This window comes from Ambystoma mexicanum, chromosome 6q (genome assembly GCF_040938575.1).
Source record: "Ambystoma mexicanum isolate Mex_15411 chromosome 6q, UKY_AmexF1_1, whole genome shotgun sequence".
In the NCBI taxonomy this organism is placed as follows: Eukaryota; Metazoa; Chordata; class Amphibia; order Caudata; family Ambystomatidae; genus Ambystoma; species Ambystoma mexicanum.
Genome location: NC_090937.1, coordinates 241,252,349 through 241,273,822, shown reverse-complemented (window position 1 = coordinate 241,273,822; position 21,474 = coordinate 241,252,349).

The window sequence follows — 21,474 nt, the reverse complement described above, 5'->3', positions numbered from 1 at the left end:
GCCCCAGTAGGTTTCAGGGATGGTATGAAGGGGGAATTAAGAAGGCAAGACAACTATGGGAGGGAGGGGAATGCCTTTCCCCTGCTCGCTTGCAAGATTTCTTGAATATAGGACTGTCAGTTTTTCAATATTTGCAACTCAAAGGGGTCATGTTGGCCGGTAATTACCGGACAATTTTCAAAGGGATTTGATGCCCTTTGAGAAGGCATTGATGATGTCAAGGAGAGAATCTCGAGGTTGCATGACCTATTGATTAAGATGGTTCCTCAGGAACCTTTGAAAGCCCAGGAAAACTGCAAGCAGGATCTGGAACAAAATATTGATGAAGGGCTTTGGAGAAAATTATGTATGTACACGTGATGTACTATTTCCTAAGGGAACTATGCCTGGGAAATGGGATTGGATGGGTTGGGGAGGAGGGAGTTCCTCTGGGTTGGGTTTAGTAAGTTGGAGATTTAGATGGTAAGGGAGTGTGGCATTAGAACTTGCTTTTTCAAAACCAATACAAACTCGATTTGGAAAAATACACAGAGTATTTTTAAAAAATTAATCAACAATAACAAAATATACATACGCATTCAAGTGCCATACTTTACATATGCAACAATATCAATTAACATGTTACATGTTATCATTGTAAATAAGTATAAATCACCAAATAATAAACATAACATTATAAAAAGAAAGCATACACAAAAAAATGAAAAAGGTATTCAAATATCATATACAATAAAAGCTTAGTAAAATGTACTTCTGCAACATGTATAGCAATTACCCTGTGCATAAAAAATGCAAATATGTAATGTGTATGCTAAATTATATTCAGTAAATATTGAAAACTGTAAATAGTAACACAAGCAGCATAAATGTAAAACACATAAAACACACATAAAACATTGAAATGTTTTATTAAAAACAAATATTCACACAACACATTACATTACTTTAAATATAAAGCATTTTAGAGCAAAAACAAAAAATGGATAAAAAACAAGGTGAATTAAGATTAGCATATTTGATTTTAATATAATTTTTTGTATGTATTTATTAATGCAGTTTTTTATGTTGTTACCTTAATGTTATTATTTCTGATGTTTTTAGACTTTAATTTTTTGTTGGATTAACCTTAACTGTTCTGTAATTTTGTTGTCCAAATTATATACATATACATATTGTGGCAAGCCAGAAGAAGTACTCGTACAAAAGGTTAAGGTGCATTATTTTACTTTAAGAAAAACACCTTTCTAGCTGTATTGTTAAAAGGAAGTTCTCTTCCTATCAAAACTATAACTACGGTGCTCATCAAGAGTCAAAACAAAAAAATTGTCCCGGTCCAAACCTTTCCGCTAAACTGGCCCTACCACTTACAGAAATATGTTTTCAAAATAGGCAAAGTACCCTGCAATCAGCATGCTTGCACCTCAATCTTCCTCTGGGTTCTCAGGAGCCTCTCTTGGTTCTGGGTTCAACAGTTCATGGTAGAAAACATAATTCCTGGTTCTTTTTTAACAAGTATTGGCATTCTCTCAAAGTTCCAAAGTCTCAATAAGTTCTGTAAGGAAAGTTCCATAAAGAAAGTCTTAATTCTTGAAAAGATTAAATGTCTCAATTTCTTTAGGTGGAGGGATATTTCCCTGATCCCTCTACACAACCGGTAGTGACCTTTCCCCACTTGCCTTATGTCTTGGGAGTCTCTGTGCACCCATGGTATTTGTTCTTCACTGTGTTTATTGGCCCTCTCTTGCCCCCTGGGTTCCTCTGTCCCAATGTCTCTCTTATCTCTCTAGGGTATTTGTAACCCCTCGCGTTATGTGGCTTGCTTATCTCTTGGGAGTTTCTCTGAGCTGTCTGTTAGATTACAATCCTAGGGTTTCTTGGGCTCCTGCAAGCCCTCTGTTCCTCCTCTCTTTCCAGGTCACTCATAGGGGCTTATGGCAACTCTTCCTTCCCACCCTTTCAGTCTCTCCTTTCTCTGATTCCCTCTACCCTGGATAACCCAGATAACATCTGCTACTTTGGATTTGTTCCAGTGAGGTGTCGTCTCTTGGATAGTGGTGGCGTTCCTCACCGATTGCAGGCTTTCCAGTTTGGATGCAAGTGGGTTTTCTCTTCCGCTTGTTTTGGCGTCACTCCACTCTTGGTCTCTCCTGGCAGCAGCTTCCGGGCACGGGCCCACCATGTCATCCGTGTAGTACGCCTCCAGGTAGGACTTGCATTGAGCTGCCTTGCCTCTCTGACTCTGCACTCTTTCGTGTCAGATCAACAGCGTCTCATCCACGTTGGCCACTGCCCGAGCAACAGTTGCCTCCGCTGTGCAGCATGGCTCCATCCCACAGTGATGTGCTCACGTTGTGGGCTTTCCTTGGTGTATTGCTTCTCTTCCTCCATTCAAGGTTGATCATGCCTTTATTCTTGCTCCGTGACAAAAAGGGACATGTTGTTGTTAATGTTCAGTTGTCAAGCCCACAGAAAGACTGGTATTGTCTTCAGCCAAACAACCAAAGGCACTTTCATCATTATCTTGGGTCCCACAGTTGAATGTACCATCAGTTTCTTGAATTCCCATGTGTGTAGATAATGAATTAGTTATGGGGAGTTCCCAATGGGAATGGGAGTCTTTGCCCCCTTGTGAGGATGTTGCTTTATCAGGCTCGCTCCCTAGCCTCAAACATTTGAGCCATAGGACAGATCAGCACAACATTTGACATTACACTATAAACTAAGGGATAACGCAGTACTGTTCTGATCCCAGGAGAATGCATCCCTTCTCCTAGGGTGTGGTCAAAGTTCCACACAAAGTTACATTGGTGGGCCTGGAAAATGCCTCCCTTCTCCTGACGTTCAACCTCAAACAGGCTGGGGGAGTGACGCCCTTCCCCAGGTCACAAAGTTTCAAATAATATGCCTGGATGAATGACTCCTTTCCCCAGGTCATAAAGTTCCAAATAATATTTGCTTCGTGGGCCAGGAGAATACCACCCTTCTCCTGCCGTTCAATCTCAGTTTCAACACAAAGTTCCAAACAATAATCACTTTCTTGTTGGGACACGAGAATGTCTGCCTTCTCCTGGCATTTGGTCTCAAAAGACCCGGGGAATGACTCCCTTCCCAAGGCCTGTTGGACCTTCCTCCTGTCCTGAGTTACCAGGAGAATGACTTCCTTCTACTGGTAATTGAAAAACAATCTCTTACAAGCAGGTGTCTTCTCCTCATTAGGCTTCACACTTACAAAACCCAACTCTAAATGTCATGAGGTAGTGTACTTACAACAGTACATAGGTCTACTGTCTACGCAGAAGTGTATGGGGTGTGATCTTCTCACAAGGGCTATGGTGGTCCTTCTCTCTAGGGTCGAGTCCCCCCCATGAGATCCTCCTTCATTATAACACCCCCGGGGGGACTATTGGGTAGCGGCCTCCTCTCCCTGGTCTCATGGAAAGGGTTTCACCCCCTTGGAAGAAATGACAACATCTAGTGATCCGTCACATCTATAAAAACTGCAAATGACAAACTAAAAAGCATGCCACCTTCTTCCAAGACATAGGGGCTCATTACAAGTTTGCCGGTATCCCGCAAGTAATTCTGGTGGGGTACTGGCAAACTCCCCCTTACGTTTCCGCTGACTGATATGCCGGTATTATCAGGATATTACAAGCAGCGGAAAGGGCAGTAAATCCCCATTCCATGGAGTCCCAGAGGACTCCATAGAGGGGAGTACCGGTGCTGGTAATTCCAAAATGTATTTGCCGGTGGGGGCCTAGTTTACCAGCAGGTCAGTCCCGGTGGCAAGTCACTGCCCCCCCCTCCCCCCAGCAAACTTGTGTTTCGCCGGTCCAGAATTACAAGCAATTATACCGGCAATGTTTCGGTTCCATGTGATAATATCGGCGCAAAAATATTGCCGTACAAAAATTTCACCATATTCTTGCGGCGATATTACCCCATGGAACCTGCGGGGGACCCCCCGCAACCCCCATATATTTTAAAAGAGAGCGGGGGACACCCCCGCAACCTCCCATCCATTTACACCATAAATTATCCCCACCAAAAATATCGCCTATGGCCGTTCCCGAAGACCATATGTACGGCAATATTTTTGGTGGCGATAATATTACCTGATACCAATGTTTCGAGACCTGGGAACATGTAATGGCCCCCAATCACATTTTTCAAGTAAAATCCCCCAAATAAAAGTAATTTGCATATGAATAGCAATTACACAAATTAGAACACAGAATTAAAACATCAAGACTTTTACACAACCAATGATTTCCTCACTTTGTTCGCCCCTCAAAAAAAGTGGGTTATATTGATGACATGAATTGGCTATCAAAAGCTAATGAAGAGTTGGGCAACATTGCACAAATCAATATTGTCTTAGGACCAGTATGATTGTCCTTTTTCGAATTTGGGAATAAGCATGGCAAAAGAAAACAAAATGTAGTATATATGCTGCCCTTGCACTACACAGAGGGCAACTAGTATCAGAAGGAAACCCATGCCACTTAGCACTTAGCAGTGTTGGCTGTCCACCCAAGGCTATCAAACACACCCTGGTAACCAGCCAACAATCTAACATTTTATGACTTAGGGTGAGATATAATTGTGGGCAGTCAACACTGCTGAGCATTGCATGTCTCCTACTAAAATTAATCATCAGTTCTCTAGATTCCTGCTGTTCTTTAACATTTCTTTCAAACCTTCCTTGTAACCATTTTTTGGGGTGTCAGTCAAAAAAATGCCAAGTGCAAAAAGTGCTGGTGAATTCAACTGAAAAACTCAATTTAATTTAATACAGCCAGGGGATCCTCATCGCATGTTCCCTAATTAGTAATTACTTCATTATAAATTGAGTAAGGAGCACCATAGGGTTCGCCCAAATTCACAACCTATGTTCCAAATACCCTTCACCCAGCTCCACATGGGTTGCAAAATTGGCTGCTGAGCTAGCAAGACCCAAAAGCTTTAAATACATTTGTTCTTAATGGTTTGCAATTCCAACATATTCTCAAAACCCCATAGCGAGGCGCCATCATTAATCAATGTCTGAATATTTTAGACTTTGAGGATCATTTGCAATAGAATGGAATGGATGGAATCCCCTTGCACTTTCACATAAAACTGACAACTCCCCCCAAACGTTGGCTCATCCAGATTTTCAGTTTGTTCACATGAGCTTTACCAGTCAATGATAAGAAAAACGCATATCCAGATATCAAACTCAAAAATATTTATAAAAACATGCTTTCTAAATTAACTTAAAATGTGTAATAGGGTTCTAGTAGGATGAGCTAATGTTTTTGGGTTATTTTTATGTTTGCTTTGTTTTTATAGTCTTAATATTCTTAAAATAAAGTGTGTCATTGAGATACGATCATGGTTGAGGCGTGTTCACATAGTTGTTTTTTGAATGGATAAGGTTTTCACGTAATCTGAAGGTACAGTTCTGTGCGTCGTTCTCGATTCAGTGTACTCTTCCACACAGTTCTCAAAGTTTGCATTTCTACAGAGCTCATAAAAGTTGATTTTGGGATTCTTTATTGTTTGATTTGGTTGAAGGGAGCATATGAGGGATATTAAGAAGGTAGATGAGGGGTGTCAGTCTTTGGAAATGTGTAGTCTATACATTTGCGCGGTTCTCAAAGTAGGTCTTTGCACAGAGCGAAACCAAGAGCTTATAAAGTAATGAGACACGTAAGAGTTAAACATTTGATTCTCAAAGTCGGTCTTTGTACAGAGCTTATAAAAGCTGATTTTAGGATTGTTGAGTGTTTTTGGTTGAAGGGAGGATTTAAGTGGTATCAAGGATGTAGGTGAGTGGTGTTTGTTTTGGGAAAGGTGTAATGTGCACAGAGATAAATGTGCAGTACTTCACATGACTTCTTGATTTGAAACACAATGGAATGAATACGAGGCGAACGAGTAAGAGGGATATATGGATATTAGTTCGATATTCGTGATGAGTGGTTACAAGTAAAGATACAAAAAAGAAAAGGATACATTTTACATTTTGTGAGCAGTATGCTTATCGCATATGAAAATAGATCATGCTTGTAAAAATATGTATTCTCTATTCAGGTTGTTGATGGTATATTAACAGTTGAAAGTGTTGTGATATCTTTCTTATGTTTACAATTAATATGTTGTTTGTTCTTAAAAGAGGATCATTAGTCTCTTTATAAATACTACTCTGAGAAACAATTACCAAGAGTAGCTTTCAAATGATCGTTTGTACTGTCATGTAGAAGTGATCTGATTAAGTCACGATGTTCTTTTCTTTATATAAGAGATTGGTTATTTCTTTCCAGAGGAAAAAAAAACATTTGAAACCAGTGAGGAAAATCTGACCACAACTTGAGCATGAGGCAATTTGTTCTTGAACACTGTCTAAGGTGCGGGTAAAGGAAAAAAAAGAAACATACACCCAGTGATGTTTTTCTTCACTGTCATCATCCTCTATCGTGATTCCTGCGCAACTGGTAGGATCGCTGTCGGTTTCTTGTGAATTGAAGTCTTCATCTGAAATCAAGGTCTCATTGCCATCATCTCCCATCTTGTACAATAGTAAGGTGTGTTATGTCAGGGAAGGAAGGCAGTAAAGGTTATGACAGAAGAGTGTCTCCATTTTAAATGGCCCATAGAGTTGTCACTTTCAAAATAACATTGTCTTATTGGCTCAATAGCTGAACAGAAGCTCAAGTACTTGACATTCTATTGACTACCTGTGACTCTAAACTGTGGGCTGCCAGTCCAAAATGAAGTAGAAACAATCCCACCTTGTGTGTTACAGTAATGTGTTTTAGTTTTTCATTTTAAGAAGAAAGGTACGAGTTTTGGGTGCAGTTTGAAGAGTTTGAAAACGGATAACTACCACAAGTAGTTGGAGGAACATTTGCCCACAGAGGAGAAAATTCAGGAGGGGGACGCCGAGGGGCTGCCGCCAGGAGGACGTTGCGGAAGTTCTCTATTATGTGAGTTTATTGTTTATGTTCATGTAAAATTAAACAATCATACATTTCAGTAGTAAATATCACTGTGGTTTTAGGTATGTCTTATTGTTGTGAGGGAGATAGTAATGAAAGTGAAATATGTGAGTGAGGTATTTATATTTAATGATGTTTTTCACTGTAGGTTAGGGGTAGGCCATGGGTAAGTGTTAGCACGAGTTCCATGGAGAGGGAGAAATATGCTACCATGATAGTAGCAGTGAATATTTCTGGGCAGTGGAGTTATTGATATGATATGATATGGCATTCATAACAGGCCTATACACAAGTGTTTCAAGGCGCGACGAGGCAAGGGAGGGGGAACAGAAGGAAGACAGAGACAACGATCTTACTAGGCCAGGTGACATTGAGATTGTGCAAGTGCAAGGGAGGGAGGAAGGGAAAAGTGCAGGGGGAAGAGGGAGGGGGCAGTGCAGTACATAGGATAACAGTAAAATAAATAAGACAATAAATAAAAAGTGTGGCCATTCTAATGTGCTCTTTGTTTCTTATTGTATTATTGAATGTACTATATATCTCTACATAAAATCAATCATATCACACTTGCTATTGGTGTGCGACTTTTAATTAGGAAATTAGGAAATTAGGTTTTTATTATCATTGACCCATATTTTTCCAGAATTGGTCAATTTAAAATGGAAAAAAAAATGTTTGTAATATATATTTCATGAAGATTACCGCAAACACGAGTCCAAAAGCTCATTAAGGTACAGCAAGAAGAACACACGCGAGCCAATAGCATTTGCACATTTGAGGTTTTGGCAATGGATTAGGTCAGTTTCCTCAAATGCCATTTCTGCAGGCATGCATTTCCATTTGGAATAAATGCTTATTCGGAGCTGGGAGCGTGTGTACGATACGGGCACATCAGTGGTAGCTGTTTTGTACGATACGGGCACATCAGTGGTAGCTGTTTTGTACGATACAGGCACATCAGTGGTAGCTGTTTTGTACGATACGGGCACATCAGTGGTAGCTGTTTTGTACGATACAGGCACATCAGTGGTAGCTGTTTGCGTCGCTGCAGCGCATATTCTATTCATAAGATGTACTGCCATTGATTCCACACCCCTCTACAACCGTTTGCACGTACACCAATTCAGACAAGACGCCATTAAAAAAGCAGGGATCAGACTGAGACCATTCCAAACTTCTGTCTGCTGCCCAGACCCATTATGAGCAGCACACATTAAATGTTAGTCCTTCGAAAGGGGTGACATTGAACCATAAGCCTTCCAGAAAGCCGCATCAGGCTAGAGAAAATCTAAATGAAGGGCCTGGTCTGCCATGGGAAAAGAAGGCGAATACTGTGGGGGGCATCGGACAGTGGGTTTGGCCAGCAGCTTCACACTCAAGAGCCACATGCAGCCAGTGCACCTGCTTAATGTGGAGAGGAGAAAGGGAGTGGCCCACATTCTCTCCATGTGGCGTGACGCATCATACCACGCCGCCAGGATGCGCTCCTGTTTGGACTGATGAACCAAATGTGCTCTCAGGTACTGAGATAGCTTCAGCCAGGCTGGCCCCGGCCGTATAAAAGCTTGGGTAAAGTCTTAATATGAAGTCCATGTGGTTGGTACATCTATTGGTATTCATTTATTGTATCGTATAGTTTAAGGAAAAACTACACACAAACAGAAGTAAGTATAGAAAGAAAGAACAAAACAACAAATAACAGCATTAACAATAACAATAAAGATATACCATCACAAAAGAATGTTCTTAAATCATTCAATAACAGCAATAGATAATGATTAGCTTTTAAAATACAGAACCATGCAGCCCTTATGTCCTCCTTGCAGAGGCAAATATGACATTCCAATTTACTGAGCATGTTAAAAACAGCATAGCATTGTGTGTTCCTCGAATTCCTTCATCATTCAATACTGGTTTCAAGTACATATGTCTCAATTCCAAACTAATAGGGCAGATTAACACATAGTGTACAATTGTTTCATTTGTGAGACCACACAGGGGGAAAACTCTGGACCTCTTCTAAGTGAAGCCCTCTTGAATTCCAGATCTCCTCTAGATTTAATCCTTGCACTTGATTTAAGAGCTGTTGTTAGGGACCTCATACAGCCGCAGATTTTTCCCACAGAGAGCCAGCATCTAGTATATATAACAGTTTCTTTCCATGTGCCAGCTACAGCTCTTCGCCCCCTCCAGTAACAAAATGTCTTTCAGATAGTCCTGGTACAATTCCAGCCAGGCGAGCCTCAGAATCTAACCCAGTATAGCACCGGTTTGAGAGCAATATGATCTGAAATAGGGAAAATACCTAGGTCCAAAAATACCAACGAAGTTGGGACACTTTTTGGTAACAAAAGCAATCTTTTCATGAATTTATTTTTCAAAGTGGATAGAGATTGCACTTGGGCGTAACCCCAGAGCTCCGACCCATAAAGGGCTGCTGATAAGATTGTATTCCTCCACTATTCTCCCCCAAACGGATCTCGGAGAACAATTGTATATTCCACCTACCGGATTCACGGAACCTGGTCCCTAAAAAGTCAAAACATTTGACTTGTTCCAGCCTTGTCCCATCTATTACTATACACAAAGAACTACTTCTGGCAATAGCTAGTTTAAAAACCCTAACTTTGGTTTTATTAATATTCAACTCGAGGCTAAACTCTTTGCTCTTGGCAGGAAGATGTGCAGTGATTTTTCCAACCCTTTTGTTGCTAAAATCACTGCGTCTTCTGCGTAACAGAGTGCTGTCCATTTCCTGAGTGAAATTCTTTGTGCGTCAAGGCAGCCCCCCTCCAGTGTATCCACCACACCCCGGATGCAGATGCAAAAGAGGAGAGGTGCCAAGACACACCACTGATGTACCCCCTTGTTCACTGCAAAAGGCGCTTATAATTGCAGGGCCTGATTACAAGCCTGGTGGTCCGGAAATAAGGGTACCGGTAGCAGCGTACGGGCACCCATTCCAGACCACCAGACTACAAGTATGCCTGCAGAGACCATTGCTCCCGGCAGGTCAGACCTGCATGGAACACCGGCCCCGGCAGGCATGGTTTTCACAGAACCAGTGCTTCCGTGTCACCATTCCCGTGGAGTCTGATGGGCAACCACAGGAATGGGGATTTACAGCTTCCGCTGCCTGACATCCCGGGCTGGCACCAGGATACAAGGTGGCAGAATGGTATTACCAGTTTGGCGGAAACCTGCCGGTAGCACTGGCGGGTTACCGCAAAACTCGTAATGACATCCATAGTCTCTCATCTTTTATAATATGCACTCTGGCTCCCAGAACAACATTTGTTTAAAGGAAATAGAATTTAAATATTAAAATACTATTCCAAAAATTGACAGAAGGATGTCTAATTAAATAAGATGCAATAACATTATAGGGCTTAATATCCCAAGTATCATAAAAACACTTATGATTCATCAGTATCTCCCTATTGGAAATCCAATCTGTTATGTATAATTTATACTTAGTGGTTCCCCGGTGCCAAATACAAAACAATTGATTCTTCACAATAACAAATCACAATTCACTTTCCAGTCTTGATTGATTGATTGATTGATTGATTGATTGTTTATTTACCTGGGGGCAACCAGACGTGGACTCCCTGCTCACTGTGCCCAGAGAGGCACAGCTTCACCTCACTGATGAGGCCCAACAAGGCTGAAACACGTGTATGGGGTTGCTGTTGGTACTCTTGTTCAGAGAGAAATTACCATAGCATTTCGGTGCTGGACTGCCCATGTAGGCGGGACAAAGACTGATATGCAAATATATATTTCCCATCTGTGAAAGGTACAGTGAGCAAAAAGTGTGTGCTGCAAACTCTCATCTCAGAATAGGTTATCATGCCATGTTCTTTCTGGAGAGGAGCGCCTGCTACCTTTTTTGAAATGTTTGCAAGGAACTTGGGGTTGGTCACCCTGAGTTACCTGGGGGCAACCAGACATGGACTCCCTGCTCACTGTGCCCAGAGAGGCACAGCTTCACCTCACTGATGAGGCCCAACAAGGCTGAAACACGTGTACGGGGTTGCTGTTGGTACTCTTGTTCAGAGAGGAATTGCCATAGCATTTCGGTGCTGGACTGCCCATGTGGCCGGGACAAAGACTGATATGCAAATGGATATTTCCATCTGTGAAAGGTACAGTGAGCAAAAAGTGTGTGCTGCAAACTGTCATCTCAGAACGGGTTATCATGCCAGGTTCTTTCTGGAGAGGAGCGCCTGCTATCTTTTTTGATTTATTTATATAGCGCCTATACACAATGTGTTTCAAAGCGCTTCAAGATAGGGAGGGAACAAGGGAGAATACAGTGACATTCTTACTAGTCCTTTATACATTAAGATTGATAAATTAACTATCATACTCGAAATAGCGACATTTCAGGTAGTGCAAGAGCTTTTGACAATAATAAAGAGGGGATGGGGGTGGGAAGGAGAAAGAGACAGACAAGCGGCTACCTTACTTGCCCTGACGACGATTGTGGTACTGCCAGAATTGAATAAGAGGTGAGGGCGGGGCACAGGGTGAATGTGAAGAACAAAAACAAGCAACTAAAGTACTAGGCCTGACGACATTTCAGAAAGTGCTGGGGGGCGGGGAGAGAGGAAGAAAACAAATGAGGGAGCGGGGAGGAGACCAACAAGCTTCTAGCGGCTTCCTTTCTAGGCCTGGCGAGGATTGTGGTAGTGCTGGAATTGAACAATAGGTGAGGGGGGCACAGGGAGGAGAAGAACAAAACCAAGCAACTAACGTACTAGGCCTGATGACATTTCAGATAGTGCTGGAAGGGAAAGGGGTTAAGAAAACAAGGAGGGCGGGGGAGGGGAAAAAAACGAGCTACTATCATACTAGGTCAGATGACATTTCAGATAGAGTAAATGCAGAGAGTATAGAAAGGGGAGAGGGAAAGAAAATAGGGAGAGGACTGTGAGGCAGAGAGAGTGGTGAAGGAGAAGAAGAAGCAGGAGGGGGGGGACAGGGAAACAGAAATCACAAGCATAACGAGGGGGGGCAAGCACTAAATGGCACAACAGTTTGCTTGAAAACACACCCAGCTTTGAAAGAGGCTAAATGCATGAGAACCCACTCAAGTTTGAAGCAGGCTAAATGAATGAGAACACACCCAAGTTTGAAACAGGCTAAATGAATGAGAACACACCCAAGTTTGACTGTCAACCAGATTCTGAAGCTAGCAATGGGCGCAAACAAACAATGCAATCAAAGTGCAGACATGGGGGACAGGGGAAAAAGGAAAACAGAGATACAAGAGGGTAAGCGTGTCCAGAGAGTGGGATGTACCCAAGGTTATGGAGGTGAGATTAAGGAAGTCCCAAAAACAAAGGGGTAAAGACTGAAGGAGCCAAGGATGATTGGCCAAAGGCAGGAAAAACGTAGAAAGGGCACAGAATGCCCAAAGCATTCTCAACTTGCATTTTCAAAAAATGTAAAATTTAAAAGCATTTTCATTTTCTTTTCTTTTTTTTTCAAAAATCTTGCTGCAACATTGTATGCACTCCGATTGGTTCCATCTTACCCCAGAGACAGCTGTGAGCTGTAGTAGAGCAGTGTGAGGCAGCATGAAGCCTCCAGCATCAAAATCACAGGTCTGAGGTCGAGGAGGAGAAGAATTAATGAAGGAAGGGGCCTTGTTGCGGACCTGAGGTGATGGTGCTGGCTCCCGCCTCCTGGTTGCTCCGATTGGCTTAACAAATGTAGGGGAGGATTGGTCCAAAAGACCCCCCTTGCCTACATCCCTTCCCCAGGTGAGGGCCATGGCTCATCGGGCGTCCCCTCCTTACCACCAGGGCCCAGGTGGTGGATGGCTCACCTGCTGAAGACATTGCCCAAACGTATTGAATTTAGCTAGGCCTCAGAAACCATTTTGTCTAATAAAGTTGGTGCGAGCTCAGCGCACTGTAGCGCGGCCCCCACCTTTGGAGAGTTTCAATTGTCCCTGTGGCCGCAGCTCACTGGCAGATCCGCTGTGAGCCCATTCCCACGAACAAGACGGACATGAGCTAGTGTAAGATACCAACACTGTAACATTTCACCTTCCGCAGTGTATCACTGCTCTCAGCATGACCCAGCCAGCGAAGCCTGGGTGAAAAAGAGAACTGTAAAATGGTCCTCAGATAAAAGCAAAAGTTCCCAAGTATTAATACCAAAACTACTTGCAATGCGTGCATTTTCTCCACAGAACTTCTACTATTAAGGAAACCTGTAAAATATATAAACATGGTAGAATGCATGTTTACATGACATTAGCAATAAAGAACCCACACCACTGCAGTTTTGTGCAAATAATAAAAAGCGTTCCGGGGGACTATTCGTTATGTGTATCATTGAAAAGCTTACACCCCACGGTCCCGCGCCATAACCGAACTAATGCTGCTAGAGTGCAAGGAAAGACAAATGTAGCCATACAGAGGGCTCATGTGAAGGACGCGCGAGAATGCACCTGTCATGCGTGTATGTCTAAGCCCCTTATGTGCCACTACCGTCACTTACAGTGGCGAGTCATTTTCTATGTGCTCCACCAACCTCACTGCTACCTCACTTACTGCAAATGTATATGCATATAACTAAATGTTGTAGTTGTTAAAACATAGTGTACAAATAATGTGCTCAGACTGGCTATATTTGAGAGAAATTTAGCAAAGTCAAAATGTATGTTTTGAAATGATCCAAATGAGTATTGTATAGTGTTCGAATGTTTTATGATGTTTTCACCTAAATCGGCAACACACAAGGAAGATACCTTTGTGAATATGTGCAAGGCCATTCCCCCTCCCACCCTGCGAAGACTGCCAAACAAGAGAGCAGAGGCCCGCGCCGCGCTGCTCCACCTCCCCCAACCAGGCTGGAGCCGCTTCAAAGATTTGTAGTCCCCTCTGCAGCACCCAAGGCCATGGCACGCCACCTGCATTATTTACAGCCCAGCAGTAAACCTCCGCCTGAATACACGAATCCAAAGGCGCCCCCTCTTAAACCCCACAACCCACCGGATCGCCTTAGACTTATGGCCCCTGTACAATTAGGACACCCAATACTGTGGCAACATACAGCAGCACATTCATAACGACTTCTAACAAGACAGAAAGACATGTACCGCCTGTCCCATGCCCTGAGACTTAGCCCCTCGACCTATGGTACCGGTCAACAGGACACTGGTAACCATGCACTGATGAATCACCATCAAACCCCTCTCAAGGTGCATTCCTCCTGTGTTGCATTAACCTGTAGAATAACCTATTGAAAGATTTACTAAAGAAGATAATATTGCAATAACTGAATGACTGCGGTGTGCATGGCCTAGGGCAAATAAGTCAGGAAAAGACATTCATCTCTGACACTGGCCACAATGGCACAACAACACCGCCCGGATGAACTCAGCTGACCTGTCAGGCCCAGCCCAACCCACGAGGCTGACCAGTGACGTCCTCCAGCCAAGGCCAACCACATCGCAGCAGCGCCTATAGCTAGTCATCGCCACCCAATCCCATTGAACTTGTGCCCCTTATAGTATGTAGGTTCTGATGACATGTTTTGTAAATATATACCCCTGTCTTTGCTATTGTCAGAGAGAGCGCTCTCGGAGTTTGCAGAGTTGTTTGCATGACCTATTCTGATTGATAAACTCCCATTTACGCTCACCCGCACTCTGTCTTGGCCTTATTCCCATTCTGGGAGAGTCCTTCATTGTCTCTCATTGCGGGGAGGATCGTGCTGGTTGGGGACGCTTGCCTTCAGTGGTGACCCCGAAAGCGTGATTATTATTATTTTTTCCCAACCTATCACTACCGTCCCCTTTTGGCACGAAAATCTCCGGTCGAAAAGGGATACGCACAGTGCGCCGGCTCCGGGAGGCTGCCCGCCAATGGCGACCGGTACGCTCAGAAGTGCGCACTCAACAGAGAGAGGGTACGGGATCCCGGTTGAAAAATCCCCTTTGAGTACCGCTCGCCGGAGCCGGGACTGACTGTTGAGCAGACGGCAGCACTGCCTGGACGGACCCAGTTTCAGAGACTATCGGTTCAAGACGGGCACGTGAGTATTGAGTGCGAGCGATCATAAAGGGAGTAGAGGAAGAAATTTAGGACAGGAAACGAGGCGGGGTAAAAAAGGGGGCACGTAGGTCTACTAAAGACCATCTTAAACTTTCTTTACTTTTTCTTTGCATATGGCCATTAGGATTAAGAGGTGAATAAGAGATAAAAGTGACGGGAACCTAGCTCCGAGAGGGGGTGGAAGGTGGCGCCGCATAGTGCTATCTTGACTAGTACTGGGACTATATGAAGAAGTGGAAAATAAGATAAAAGTGTCTGGCAAAGGGAGACACGGAAAATATATTAGTGACTGCTATTCTTTCTATTCTTTTCTTTAGCGTTGTGGGAGAAATAAAAGTGAGATTAGTACAAAACGATAGAGATAACGTGAAAAACAGAGAGTTTTACTGTAAGAGTGAAGATAAAACCTATACATATATATATACATATATCTGAATAAGACGGACAGGGACAGCGGGCCAGAGAGGAAAGGGAGGGTAAATTGAACTGTGAATAGAGTGTTACAGAGAGGCGTGTGCACATCGTCTGCGTCAGGAGATAATTTGGTGTGATGGGCGTGTAAGAATGGTCATAAATGTATAGCCATTGAGTGGTCATGGTAAGTGTGGCCAGACAAAGCTTTATAAAGACAAGAGCAATAAGGTGAAGTGAGTGTGTATCTTTTTGATTTCTGGGTTAACATTGTCGAGATTACTGATGGTTTGCTCTTGTACGTGCCCCCCAAAGAAGATAGAATAGAGGCTGTGTACAGCCATTCTTATGGTGTGCAGGCAGGGGAAAGAACACGAAGGCCCCCACTATTGAATAAGACATAAAATACGAGGACTCACATGGTGATACGTTTACATTGTGATATTGAGATACATAGAGACACATAAGTACCAGGAGGGCATAAAGTATGGGGGCAGAAACACCCTTATCACATATTTGTAAGAACCTACCGGGGTACGCGGAGCAGATTAAGAAATATCATGACCAATGGATCACAGAGTTGAAGGGAGAGGGGTTGCCCCAGATATGGCCCGAAGGGGGTTCATTTGGCAAAAGTGTCCTAGATATGGTAGCTACATGCATTTGCTTGAAATACAAGGGGAAGCAGTTGCATAATAGAAGAGAAATATTAGATCTCTGGAGGTTGTTTGAAGAGATACCGCCGCCTAAGGCACAAGAATTAAATCCTGATCTACCATCTACCACTGACAATCCACTAATGATACAGAAAGATGCTAAAGCATTGCCAGATGCAGAGCCACCAATAGAGGTAATAATTTTATACCCAATACTAAACAAGCCAGTGCCCGCAGAGGGGTACAGTGACCCTACTTATGTGCCTCCCCCGACAACTACCACAACCCAAAGGCCAACGGCACCCCCGCCATACGAGAGTACTAGGGAGCGAGCCCAGGTGACCACACCAAGGGTGGACATAGAAAAGCAAACAGACGATCTAGAGTCAAGACTCTCGATAGCCAAAGATGAGCTCTCGAGGATAAAAAGCATATGTGAGCGAACAGCACTTAATGCAGCGAGATCAGAGCACGCGTCTAGAGCGCAGAGCGAGGGTAGAACACTTGAAGAAGGGTGGAAAAAAGGCGAGGTACTGTTCAGAATCCAAGAAGAACCAACCCGAATAATTTAACTAGAGACAAGAGAGGGATGTACTGACAATGAAGAAAGGCCTATGGGGGACAGGGAGGAGCTACTATGTGATATAAGGGACGATTTGGAGGAAAGCAACAGGTTGAGCATGGCAATGGGAGGGGGAAGCGAAGGGTTGGATGGTGCATGTTCAATGAGAACACTGGACGATGAGTGGCGGGGCGATTAAGAAATAGGGTGGGGAAAATGGCATCATTGGGAACATCAGGAGCAAAGACGGGTGCAGATACCACAATGAAAGGGAAGTTGCAGCTCCCGCTAATTCAAAGGGGAGGAGGGAGGCCGAATTATATACCCTGGGCTCAGATGGACAAGGCCAACTTACTAAAGTTATTGCCCCCGTTATCGGGAGGGGCGAGCAAGTGGATATACGCCTTTGAGAAACACACTGCCGGGGTACCCCTAGCAATAGGGGATGTGAAGAGCTTGCTTGTATCAGCAGTGGGGGATCAGGCTGATAGAGTATGGGTCAAGGCTGGTTTCCCAGGAGTAACATTAGACTGCGACCGCCATGATGGGGCCTCCTTTAACACAGTGCGTGCAAGGGTGTGGGATGCTTTGTGGGAAACGTTTCCAGACACCCCAGACTTACAGTCAGTAATGCAGTGTACAATGAATGACGGGGAAGATGCTATGGATTACATTTTTCGGGTCCAAGAGATGTGGAGAGCAGAAACGGGTACGCTCTGGCATCAATCGACATCTTTATTTTACTTCATTATAAAGAGGGGGTTGCCAAAGGAGGTGCAAAAGGCGCTCGACAAGATAGCAGGTATTGAAGCGAAAGGATGGCCTGAGATTCAGAGCATAATATTGCACCACTGTAAGCGAAAAAAAGAAAGGGAGAAGGAGGTGGCGCAGAAAAGATTGGCAGACGAAGCGAAACTAGTGCAGACAAAGTTGGTGAAGGTCGCAGCAGCAGTAGCCGCGCTCCCACACAGCAGGGAGGGAGATGAGGAGGAGGAGGGGCTGGTAGCAATACAAGGAAGGATGGCAACTAATTGGGCAGGAGCAGGACAACGGCAGTGGAACGAGCAGGAGCAAGGCGGAGGTCCGCAGTGGCAAGAGTGGGCCCCTCGAGGGGGACGAGGTGGGTACAGGGGCCGAAGAGGAGGTGGACCGGGGTACGGGGGAATGGGAGGAAATGGATGGCAGGGTCCCAGAGGAGCGCAAGGGAGCTGTTGGAACTCCGGGAGATGGGGACATTATTCTAGGGAGTGCAGAAGTAGACCCAACAACGGATTTCAAGAGGCAGAACATTATGGCCATCCCCATCCGAGGAGCCCATATGGTCTCCCAATGGGACAACAACAAAGAAACCCAGGCCAGTGGTACAATGAACAACAACAAGGGCATCAATACAGAACACAGAAATACCCACAAAACAATGACACTATGCATTACACGCCAGGCAACCCTTTTGCAACAACGTCAAATGGAGCACCAGCACCAGCCCCCTATAGTGGTGTGTCGGTGGTCTCAGGGAGTGTGTTCAACCAAGGGGGGGGCAACGAAACACTCCGCATAGGACAGCCCACAGAGAACACTTGCATGTCCAGTTCTATCTACCACCTACGATGCATCAGAGGAACCATTGGTAGGGGCGCAGATAGGAGACAAGCAGTTCATATTCATGGTGGATTCGGGAGCGGAGAAATCATGTATTAGGGAGCGCCGGTTCCCGTTATCTAACCGGAAGTTAGAGACGCAGGGATTCTCTGGGGCTGTAATTGAAGTTCCTTACACATGGATGTGACGGTAGGAGGTAAAACTGTGAAAACACCCTTACTGTATTATGAACATTCGCCAATAAATTTACTAGGGAGGGATCTTCTTAGCAAACTCAACATGACAATATCATTCACTGAGAGAGGTATAGTGTGTTCAACACCCGGAATATGCCCATTACATGTAATGCTGGTAGTACAGGCTCACACAACCACACCAGAAATACGAGGTTTAACAGTAAACGAGGAAATGTTTATTGAAGGACTAAAGACACTGGCCCTCATAATTCCTGAGCTAAGAAGAATGGATTGGAGGATTCCAGCAGAGTTCCTCTTCCGCCCAATAGTGTGCCCTGACACAGCACCAGGATCAGTGGTATCATTAGATTTGCACGCTGTACAGGTATCTGCGAAAAGGATTTCTGTGATTGGAATAGATATAGAAGGATGTGAGTGGCGTACAGTACTGTGTACGAATGCCAATATTGCCCTAAGAGTCTTAACCGACGAGGATCTCTTCTCAGATTCAGAGGGGGATGGTGAAATAGTAATGGAAATAGCAATGCCCTGTGACATTTTGATTCAAGCTAGGGAAATCCCTGTTCAGCTGATGGCAGTGGTGGGAGCACCACCGTCATTCTTCGATGGTGACATGAGGCTCGTACCAAATAATTTGTGGACAACAGGCCCCCATGATGTAGGGTTGTTGCATGGAGTACAACCGGTGATAATAAAACTAAAACAAGGAGCAATTCTACCCCGAGTGAAACAGTATCCATTGTCCCGTGAAGCTGAAGAAGGGATAAAAGAGACAATAAATGCACTACTAGCACAAGGGATAATAGTGGCTTCAAACTCCCCATGTAACACATGTATCTACCCAATCAAAAAAGCGAAGGGAGGGTCTTGGAGGATGATACAGGATTTACGCCCCCTAAATGATGTAATTCAGAAAGAGTTCCCTTTGTTCCCGAACCCTGCACCAATATTATGCAGCATCCCAAAAACGGCATCACATTTCACGGTGGTCGACTTGAAAAACGCATTTTTCTCCATCCCCCTGGCTGAAGAGAGCAGATACCTGACAGCATTTACACTAGGGGGGAAAAGATATGAACATTGCAGATTACCGCAGGGATACTGTGAGAGCCCGAGCATATTCAACCGCATACTACATGAAGACTTAGGAAACCTATCAGTTGAGAGTACAATCATTCAGTACGTAGACGATTTACTCATCTGTGGACAGGACGAAGAAGCATGTAGAAAGGATTCAATAACACTCCTGACCCTGTTGGCCAATAAGGGGTACAAGGTAGACAAGGGAAAGCTACAGTACTGCCTGACAGAAGTTCTATACCTGGGACAGCTAATATCAAAAGATGGAAAAAGAATAATCCCCGACAGTGTAGAAGCAATAAGATCAGTAGGAGAACCCACAACAGTGAAAGACATACAGAAATTCCTGGGATTGTGCATCTATTGCCGAGCATGGATATTAGATTATGCAGCATACACAAGACCCTTATTACAAGCACTGAAGGAGGCCCAACAGGAAAACAAGAAAATAGAATGGTAGGAAGAAATGAGTGCCTCCTTCAAATCATTAAAAGAGTTGATTTCAAGTGCTCCAGTGCTCGCAAATCCTGATTATGGGCGCGAGTTTTACCTGTTCTCACACTGCAAGGGAACACTCATGACAGCTGTACTGACACAGAAGACGTCACTAGGGCACAAACCTTTGGCTTACTATAGTGGCACTTTGGATGCTGTGATGCAAGGACATTTTGCGTGCGAGCAATCGCTCGCTGCAGCCGCGTTCGCAATCGAGAAAAGTGCCACAATAGTAATGGGATGCCCTGTGACATTTTTTGTGGAACATTCATTATTTGTAATACTTGAGAGGTCAAAAAGCACACTGACAACACAGCGGGCAACCGCCTATGAAATAATATTGTCCAGCGCCAACATCCATGTGGTACGATGCAGGACAGTGAATCCAGCAACATTCATTATAGAAGCGTGCACACTAGAGGACATGCAGGAACACGATTGTGCGACTTACACAGGAGAAAGAGGGGAGGACACAGCGGTGTGTGAGAATGCTCTGAGCGAGGGGGAAGTGTACTTCGTAGACGGGTCAGCATCAATTGACGTGGACACGGGAGAGAAACATGTGGGTATGGCAGTGGTGAGATTAGAAGATGGTGAGTATGAGACACTAGTGCAGTACCACCTCCCATCACACTACTCTGCACAAGCAGCAGAACTGATTGCCCTCATAGAAGCACTACATGCAGCTAAAGGTTGTGCAGTGACAATCTACACAGACTCATCTTACATGACGACAACAGTACATGGGGGTCTAGCAAGATGGGGGCGGAGGGGGTTTCGACGAGCAGATGGAACTCCAGTGCAGCATGCAGAATTGCTGAAGGAGTTGATTGAAGCACTACAAGATCCCACAGCGGTAGCAATAGTGAAGTACCAAGCACATACATCCAACACAGATGTTGTGTCTTTGGGAAACGCAGCAGCGGACGCTGCCGCCAAGGAAGCTTCCTACTTTCAGAAATATGAAGCAGATGAGTACATGCTGCAGCAAAAGATAAACGAGGAGCTCCCAGAAGGGTACAATATGATGCCTATATCACAAATACTAGAATTGCAGGAAGGAGCAAGTGCAGATGAAAAATTGATGTGGGTAAAAAGAGGGTGCAGCCAATCGGCAACAGACTTACTGTGGCGACAAAATAACTCAGGAAAAGTGGTAATGCCAGTAAAGTTATTGGAAATTGCGTTCCAACAACTACACTTCCCAGCACACAATACGAAACAACACATTGCAGCAGAGATACAGGAGGAGTGGTTCGTGCCCTGTCTCCAGGAGCACATATCTCGATTAACGCTGGAATGCACAACATGTCAGATATACAATTCAGGAATGACATTACGTACGCTCCGGGGAACAATTCCAAAACCAATTGGGCCATTCAGAGAGCTACATATCGACTACCCGGATATGGGAGA